Raw genomic sequence first — 10,330 nt, forward strand, 5'->3', positions numbered from 1 at the left:
CTGTAATGAAGGTAAATGGTAGGGTGGGGAGCATTATTATTTGTAAATTTTATAAATAATTAATAATAATAAATTAATTAAAAAGAAAATGAATAAGGGCATAATAGTCTTTTTAGGTTAGGGACCAAACGCGCAATAAAAACATGTAACAAGGACCATTCGTGTAATTTACTAAAAAACAAGCAGATTATGGTGTATAAATTGACATTAAACCTTCTTTTGGAAGATTTTTGTACAGAAAGGAATGTTTGTGCAGAATGGAGAAACAGATTTCATACAATAATCTGGCCATAAATAAAGAACTCAAAAGCTAGGATACTTTAGAAATGACTGCTTTAAATTTATCTGTTGATTTTCGGGTACGGATATGTCCATCCACAATTTCTTTAGTCAAGTCAAATTGTATTAGCTTTGGCCCTTAGACTATGATGTAATTGGTAAAAATAGTCGGTCTCATAATCTAAAATGAAATTGAAGATAGACTAGTGCCAATTTTAAACGTGATGATAGGAACAGAAGTGAAGGGTACTTGCAAAGAATAATATTCAATTTTGTCTTAATTTAGTTTGGCAGTAAAAGCTTGAAAATCTTTTTAAAAAAAAAACTATTGAGTTTGTTAGTCTTTATAACTAATTAGCATGACCAGTTTGTTATTAGCTTGAATTTTTCAACTTAACAGATCAATTGATTCCAAATTAAAACAATTTTGTAGTAATTTTAACATTCTCTCTCATCATCATTTACTACCAATATTATATCTGGGTTGGCTTCCTATTCTTACCCAATACCAAAATCATGCAATATCTTATGAATCATCAAGTGCGAAAGTCACAATCCAGGTTCAATTTGAAAAACATGCATAAAAAACAATGGATTGTATAGAAAATCACTACAAGAAATATCGGTATTAGCGGCGACACCTTTAGCGGCGACACCGGCTATTAGCGGCGACATGTAATTGACGCGTTACATGTCGCCGCTAATAGTTGGTGTCGCCGCTAAAGGTGTCGCCCCTAATGATGCTACAGTGTCGATCCGCGTCAAATCAACCATGTCTGTTCGATATGCTTTTCATCCAACGGTGGGAAATGAGGAAAAAGGGCGCTGTGTTTTCCCTCCAGGGGTGTCACCGCTAATAACCTATTGTCGCCGCTAAAACCCTAGAGTCACCGCTAATACTCGTCGCAGATAACCCCCCCCCCCCCCCCCACTGCGTCACTTTTCTGTTCGTTCTGCTTCCTTTCACTCCTCCAACGATTACCGACGACTGCACCTCCGACGACGACCTCGTTTGCGCCACAGGACTTGTCTCCGGCAGCCATTACCGCCGGCCACCAGTGGAGCTCCATTATTGTCACACCCCAAAACCGGAACGGCGGAAACGTTCGGGGGTGGAGGACGTCACGTTCAGTATCACAACAATGCAAAGTAGTAATAATATAATTTCATACAAGTGTGTTCTGTCAAGTTATATAGACACCAAAAATATACATCAAAATAAAATATGAGTCTTGAACAAGCTCCATCTTCTCAAAACCTGGCACCGGTACCTGTCTACTGGTGACCTGAGAATACAAGTTATTTTGAAAGAGTTTATTAGCTTTAAAGCTGGTGAGATCATAAGTATATTAATGTCTGTATTTGTATGAAAGCGTTTGTAAGTCTGAAATTAAATAAGTTTGTAAAAGTTTGTAATTGTTTGAACTCTCCTAGAAAACCCTATGTTTCCTACTAAAAGTAGCCTTCTACCAAGGCATCTAGTATCTCTGTGTGTGTCTCTTGTAAGAGTATGTATTTTCCCAATTCTGACTATCATTAACCAAAAATATAGTTTTTACATTACTGTTCATTGTGTGAATGTTCACAAAGTGAATGTAATGGGAAAATGAGATAGTACTGTAGTGTTGTATTAAGTAACTACTGCTGTACTAACTACCTTAAACCAATTGTTATTTAAAGTACCATGTGATCGGCCTGTATCCTGCTACCGACTCATAGAAAAACGACGATGTAAGACGTCGTAAGAAATGACGTTTGGCACCCGTAGACTTGCAAGTCCCACTGTAGCGAGCAGCAAGGTGTAGGATAGTCAATCCAGTATAGATCTATACACAAACTCATACGCTCCCCACTTAAGGAGATTCTGGATACAAAAACGGTCATGGCAGGTAGTGCCATGCCCCGTTACGTGGCTCACATAACTGAAGTAATGTATATGTAATGTATGTGCTAGCTGTATTGTGTGTTCTTCCTCTGTCTAGCTTGTATGTATGTTCTCTCTGTAGTGTATTGTTTGATTCTCATCACTATGTATTATGTTTGTTTCTCATCACTATGTATTATGTTTGTTTCTCATCACTATGTATTACGACTCATGTATGAACTGACTCATTGTATGTTTCATTGACCTAGTAATAGTATTAGTATCTCCCTAAACTATATCTATTATAGCTTACTAGTAATGTTGTTTGTATGTATGAACATGTTTGTGTATACCTTTGCTACCTAAAGGTATTGAACTGAATGAAAGAAGTAACCTTTTATATCTATATACATATCTTCTTTTTTCCATCTGTCTGTACAGGTTTCTCCAATATATAACTAGGATTCAAACGACCTTCGGACAAATAACCCTGATACCCTAAGTCCACAACCAAACAAGGAACAGGAAGTAAGGTGAGCTATCAGTTCTAAGTCCTTTCAATCCTACTTATATAACTATATCTATATAGATACACATTTAACAGAATATAAGTTTAAAAGAGTTTAAGTAATGGTATTTGACATGTACAAGAGTTTGATAAAAGCATTTGGCATATAAAAGAGTTTGTAAAACAGTTTGAAGTAAAACAGTTTGGTAACACAGTTTGAAAAGTAAGAAATCCACTTGTTTGGTAGTTATTAATCACATGTGATTGATATAATAACTATAATTGTTCAACTTGTATTCCCCCCATAAAATCATTTAAAAACATTTAAAAGGTTAATTAAGGGGTATGAACTCACCTGTAGTGAGTGGTTTGGATGAACGGATTGTATAGGATGCTAAGTGGCAAGTGAAGACTTGAGCACACACGCGGATCCTATTTAACATATAATGATGCATATACGAATATAATTAGTGCTTATAACAACTAATTAGTGACTTTTAACCACCTTAGGGACTAGTAAACACTTATTTTGAAGCGTTACAACCATATATGATTGTATATAAGGGGTATATGGCTATACAAGGGAGTGTATGGTCAAAATGCACACTATTTGTGTGTGTGCGGCCAGGGTGTGTGTGCGGCCGCACACTCCCTATGAAATGTGCCAAAACGTGTTTTAAGGCTTTAGGACTCATCTAGGAAGGTTTCTTACTTCATGCTTTAGCCTTATATAGAGTTCATTGCCATTTTTGGACCTAAAAAGGGTGTGTGCGGCCACCATGATGTGTGCAGCCGCACACCCTTTATGAACATGATAAAATCATGTTTTTCTAGCATATCATCAAGTGTTCTTACCATATAACAAGTTATGATAAGTGTATACACATTATAGAGGCTTGAAAGGGTGTTTAAGGTCCAAAACTAGTGCGTGTTCTTGGTGTTCTTGACTAAAAATGGATGTTCTCATGGATCAAACCAAGGGAAAAGGCTAGTTAGGGTCGTATATCAACAAATAAAAGGAAGGATTACTACCTTTTATGAAGATCAAGATGAAGATTTGGATGATACTTGAGAGGATTTCGAGTTCTAGCTTTGAAGAAGTGGAAAAGTGTTCAAAAATGACAAGTGTAGTATATATATGGGAGAGTGTGCGGTTGGGATGGGTGTGTGGCCGCACACTCTTGTGTGTGGCCGTACACACAAGTGTGTGGCCGCACACTCCATACGTTGGAGTGTTTGGCTCATTTTCAAGTTGTTACACTCTCAAAACTCATCCCACGACTCTTACCTTGATTATACTAGGTTTTAAACACTCTTCTTGACTCTAAATAGTGCTTGAAAATAGCAAAAACGAGTCTAACCTTCATTGATTTGAATAAGTGTATAAGATAAAAATTTCGGATTGTCACAATTATTACCGGCGACCACACTCATTTCCGGCGACAAAAGTTCGATTTAAGGTCCGATTTCTTCCCTATTTTCTATTCAACTTCTGTTTTGGAGTTTTCTTTACTGGTTTTAAGTGTTTAATTTAATGTTTTTTGAACCCTTGTCGGAAAATCTACTTCTGCCGAATCTGTTGCCGGAATTGTTGCCGGAAAACTAGATTTCTTACCGGAAAATCGCTAAATTACACTAGCACAGGTTCCTTTTCATGACTTTTGAAATTATATATTTGATTTGTATGTTTTTGTATGTTATTTGTATGGTTATTATTTGGAATTTGGAATGAATTGTCGCCGAAATTGTGTTTGTGTGTTATTTGTATGTTTTTGTGTGTTATTTGTATGGTTATTATTTGGAATTAGGTTGCTATAATAGAAAAATAAGTATGATGCTATAATGAATATGTGTAGGAAAATGTTTATATGTATTTGTATGTATAGTGTGTGTATTTATGTATGTAATGTGTGAAAAACAAAGTGTGTATATTACAAAGAGTAATTTTCAAATCAAATTTAATATTTATGTGGTATTTTAGTTTTAAAATTATTCATAATCATAAATTGTTTTGTAAAACTATTAAATTAAATTTTCTATTATTAATTTAGATGTTAAATATAGTTATAAGAAATATAGTTATTCATAATCATAAATTGTTTTGTAACTAACTTTTATTCATATTGTATTTCTATATTGTACATCTTTTAATTTTACAGACTACAAATGAGGTTTACGTGGGCGATATTCTTTGTTATGATGGCTGATATTATGGGCCTTGGTCACGGAGGTGATGGAGCTGGGGATCCACCATCTCCAGGAGGCTTTGGTCGCGGGCAACATGAACAGGATGGTAAGTTTTATTATGATATATTTATTAGCTATTTTAATTAATTTATTATAAGTTATCGTGACTAATATTTTTAATTGTATTTTTTCAGTCGAGCTTCCAAAGAAAAGAAGGGGCTTGTCAAAGAATATAGAGCTAGGAAAGTGGATAAGGGCAAACAAGGGAAAGAATGTGGATTTGAATTTTGACAGGGAGATCACATATTCCCCTGTCGGGAAGCCTGCCAATTGGTTCACACATGAAATTGGGAGGTATTTGTGGAACAACGTCCCTTTAAACGTATCTGGTTGGGACAATGTTTCCCCCGCGTTAAGGAATGTGACAGTTGTGCATCTAAAGGTAACTTGAATAATATTTTAAGTTTCGTTGTGATTGTTATTTAATTAACTAACTTTTTTGTATTTGTAGAATAAGTTTGATTTGGATAAGGTTAACTTGGATCCGGAGCGTGCACAATTGTTGCGGAGCATTGATTCGAGTCTTGCAAAAGTTTACAGAGGCCGAAAAAGTAAAGCCCATTCTTATTTTAAGGATATCGGGGGGTCTGCAGATATCCCAATGGCACTAAACAACCCCCCCCCCCCCAATGGTATGTCACCAGAAAATTGGGCGAAGGCAGTCGAACATTTTCAATCGCCTGAATTTTTAAGTCGTTCGGCGTCAAACAAAGAAGTCCGTGCAAAACAACTAGTTGTAAACAGAGGGGGGTCGAGCTCGTACAGTAATGCATGCTTCAAAGAAGTAAGTTATGATATATTTAAATGTTTATTTAAATTATAATTAATCTTTTTTTTGTTAAATAGGATATCACTCGAATCGAAGCATTCCGTAAGGCTAATTCCAATCGCCGCCAATGTGTGTTTTATAGTCCTGCAGTCGAGCAACAATACGTAAGTGGTTAATTTGTATTTTCATATAAGTGTTTATATCGTCAAGGGTATTTAGTAATCTATTTTTATGATGTTTATCTTTTTTTGAAAATACAGAATGCTTTACTTCAGGAGATCAATCAACAAACCCAAGCTTCTTTTTCAGCAAGCGGTCTAACGCCAAGTGATACAAGAAAATGTTTTGAAAAAATATTGGGTGTTCGACGCGGACATATTAGAGGCATTGGGCGTAAACCCCCTACCGTTGTGTCTATGTACGATCAAGAACAACCGATGACACAAGAACCACCACAATCACAGGTAATTGTTTGTTTAAGTTGAAAAGTATAATGCTATAATGCTATAATGATATGTTGGTAGTTTTTGAAAAGTATAATACTATTATGATATATTGGTAATATATTTTGATTTCTTTGTAGATGGAAATGCTGCAAACGATACTGAAGGACCCGACATGTTCTGCGGCATTAGAAGAGTGGTTTCGTTCATTGCCACCACCAAATAATGAACGAAATGATGAGAGTGATGGCGAGGAGTAGGAATTTTAGGATTTTATGAAATGTTTGTTTAGAATAATACTTTAATTAGGTTGTATAGACTAATATTTTTGATTGTGGATTAATATTTTATCATTGTTATATTGTTTTTGGTTGTGTATGGGTTAAATATAACTGATTTTATAAAATTGTAGATTTATATTTCATAGAATTGTAACAAAAAAAATGAAAAGAGTCTTTTGCAGCGACGCTTTTAGCAGCGACATATAAGTATTAGCAGCGACGCGTTTTTAGCAGCGACATATAAGTATTAGCAGCAACGCGTTTTTAGCAGCGACAGGTAAGTATTAGCGGCGACAAGAAGGGCATTAGCGACGAAGCATTAGCGGCGACGTATTTGTGGCGACGTGTCGCCGCTAATACTTTTAGCGGCGACAAACCTACTCTTTTGCGGCGACGGCTGTCGCCGCTAATACCAATATTTCTTGTAGTGAATGCTTGTAAATTAATACAGTACCTGGACCTTTTTTTTTTGTTCTTGCAATCTTCTTCTCTGAAACTCTCTCAAACTTTTGTGAATAACGTACTCAGAAGGGTATTTAAAGTGAGAAAAGCTAAAGCATCAACAGGGAAAAGCAAAAGCATCCAGAATGTTTTGTATTAGACGTTTAGGCATTGTAGGGGGTTTGGTATCCTTACTTTTTATTTATTTCAGGTCTTTTCATTATAAATTAAAGGTATATCTCTTATATGAATTTTTGTTTGTCTCATAAATATAAAATATTAAAATTTAGTGATTTGAAACTAATAATTAGCCATAAGTAAATGAAAAAGGTTTATTTTGTCATTAATTCAATACCAAGCAAAAAAAATATTAGATGTCGTCGTGAAACTATCAATAGAGTAACAAGATTTTAATTTTCAAAATTACTACTGAAAAAGTAACAAAGAATTCATCATTGATGATATAAAATATAACTTGATAATTTTAATTTTAAATTATAGTAGTAACCTACTTATAATTCTCTTCACATTGTAACAGTTTTAATTTCAACTTACAGAAATAACATGTAACCTTTTTTATTTTTTATTTTTAATGATGTTAAGTATGTGACATTCCCAAGCAAAGATAATTTAGCACTGCGTATACCAAATTAGCATCCAGACATTACAACATCAAACATATAATAAGCTTTGGAAAAACCAAATCCAAAACCTAAATCATAAATTTTCTCAAAACTGATTTTTTAACATGTTGATTATAATTTTGATTTTATGATCTTGATTTATTTGGTCACATTTGTTGACAGTAACGCTGTAAACGAATTGAACGTTCGGCGAACCGTTCGTGAACTGTTCGGCGGGAAGTTCGTTTATTTAATAAATGAACAAACATGAACACAAATTCTCATTCGTTTAGTTAAACGAACGAACATAAACAATGGTCTCGTTCGTTTATTTACGTTCGTGAACGTTCGTTTATATTGTTCGTTTATGTTTGTTTGTTTAAGTGTTTTTTTTATGTTCATATATGTTCAATTGTTTTTTATTACATTACTATATTATAGTTCGTTTATGTTTATATATTTTCAATTGTGTTTGTTTATCTTTATTCGTTTATGTTCGTTTAGCATGTTCACGAACATAAATGAACGAACATATGAACAAGGCAATTTGTTAAACGAACGAACATTAACAAGAAAACTTCGTTCGTTTATCCGTTTGTGTTCGTTCGTTTGTTCGGCTAACTTAAACGAACGAACATGAACAAGCCTTTGTTCATGTTTGTTCGGTTCGTTTACAGCCCTAGTTGACAGCCAAATGGTTTGCTTCTGAGAGTTTGTTGCAGAACTTAAGCTTTTATTTCTGTTAGGAGTTTTGCAATTTGGGGCTCTCTAGTAAATATTTCCTGAAAGGTCATGGTGTTTTACATTTCTATTGTTTCTTTGTCCAAGTATTTTATTGTTACATTACTAACACCTGCATTTCAAAGTCAAGACAATCACCATATGCCTATGAACATTCATTAAGACATTCTTTCGAACACTTGGGGTGCACTATTGTCAACTATGGTTTCCAAAACCATGAAATAACTAAAAAGCAACAATCTATGAGCTTACTTGAGAAGTTAAGTACTATAAAACTCGGAAAAACGAAATCTAACACTTTATAAGAGAAGTTAGGGCTTACCACAATCAGGTTTCTGTTGTTCATATTGGAATAATCTCTATCTCCTTGTCTGATTCAGTTATAAACGTATTAGCATGACACATCCAACTTAGACATGGAGAGGATTATTTGACAAATCTTCTAATCATGAGAGCTTTTGTTCGATAGTTACTGGTGAGGGGCAGCGAAGTATTTAGGAATGAGAGATTCACCTGATCGGTCCCTCCTATACATTTAGAAAAGAAAATTAAACCATTAATTTGATGACATTTCGATTTATATAAATATCATAGATAAACAGTAATCTATTATTATATATTCATAATAATTTAAATACTTTTCTATTTATTCTTCCTTGTCGCAACTCAAAGAGTCAAAGTGGTTTTTCATCTTTCAGTTCATCCAATTGAAACAGCAGCCGCACTTTACTCAATCGAAGGTGAAAACTACTTCACTGCATGCGAGGTAACTGGTTTTCTGTATTTCTTCCTAACTTTTGTTATTTATTTAATTTGAAAAGATTATTCAGTTTCTAAGCCCAAGGCAGCTCTTTGTAATCATTAACTTTTAAGTAATTTCCCAATGCTACTATGTCAATGACCAAGTCCCATGAAATAAACAGTTTGATTTTGAGGTATTTCCATGTTCTGTTCTTTTGTTTTTGCTCATTTCAAGCTATATTGGGTCGTAGTGATCATGTGAAATGATTAACTGCTGATAATATATGGTCTGTAACATGCTCAAATTTTTATCAGATGGAGATTGGAGGGTGTAGTTTGCTGTAGTTATAACGGTTATCATGGTCACCCATAGTTTATGCCCACCCTTTGGTCACTAGGTGTTTTATGTTATGTCTGGGTGAAACACGCATGTGATGGAGTAAACAACCACCTTTTTTTTGACGCACATTAAGTGTTTGATGATATGCTTAACTGAACACAGGTAAGAATACGAGCCTATAAACCATCCTCTTGCTCAAACTTTGTTCAAACATGGTGGGGAAATATTTTATCACTAGACGGACATAAAATATGCATGTTAGAAGGAAAATCATTAACCTTCTGTCTGTTTTGAAGCATCGTGATTCAGTGAAAGAGATTAGATTCATTGTTGTAAAGAGGAATCTCCACAAGAAATTCTAGTAAATGACTAGATGATTGTGTTCTTGTAACCCCACTAGTTGCTAATTAATAGACTCTTGTGAAGTGTCACTTATGTACTTTTATTTATTTACTTTTGTACTAAAGAAAGAAAGTGCTGTAAGCTGCAAGAAAATAGGGCCTGATAAAATTATTTTAGATTGTTGTAAGAGAAATAGATAGAGAACACAAATGAAATGTTTGACAATATAGTAAGCAGTAATGCAAAATCAACTATGAATTAGTCGCCCTCAATGCAAGGTGCATTGAACTTTAACATTGTTGTATAATGTTATTTGTATGGTTTGACTGCGTTCTGGCCTTTCAGGCATTGGTAAATATGATCTCGTAATCGTTTGCAGACAGAAACGCTTTCAGATATTTTGAATTTACTTTTTCAAGACTATTGAGATGTATATATACACTTTCTTATCACAATATGAACACTTATGCATAGTTACTTGTCACATTTGTTGGGTGGTAAAGAATAGGATCCACAATGGTTGTTGATTAATGTATGTAAAGGAGTGGAGAGTTGATTTTGGTGTCTTTTTAATTCTTGGGATATCTAATCCGACAAAAAACGATTCCAATCGTGGCTGATTTTAATAATTTCTTTTAATTTATTGCATTTCTTGCAGGTTTTATCCTATATTTTGGTTTTCATATACAGATCGATTTTGGTTTTTTGGCA

General features: G+C 34.3%; 1 long non-coding RNA gene across 1 annotated transcript; it reads right to left on the minus strand.

The window, feature by feature from the left end:
• Positions 1 to 1,429: 1,429 nt before the first annotated feature.
• On the minus strand, positions 1,430 to 8,886 carry LOC145156243 (uncharacterized). The gene is made up of 3 exons (XR_013736561.1): positions 8,835 to 8,886; positions 8,519 to 8,723; positions 1,430 to 1,565 (listed from the first exon to the last, which is right to left on the minus strand). It is a non-coding gene; the product is annotated as an uncharacterized LOC145156243 (long non-coding RNA).
• Between the last annotated feature and the right edge of the window lie 1,444 nt (positions 8,887 to 10,330).

This window comes from Lactuca virosa, chromosome 2 (assembly GCF_052849685.1).
Source record: "Lactuca virosa cultivar CGN04683 chromosome 2, Lactuca_virosa_CGN04683_v6, whole genome shotgun sequence".
Classification (NCBI taxonomy): domain Eukaryota; kingdom Viridiplantae; phylum Streptophyta; class Magnoliopsida; order Asterales; family Asteraceae; genus Lactuca; species Lactuca virosa.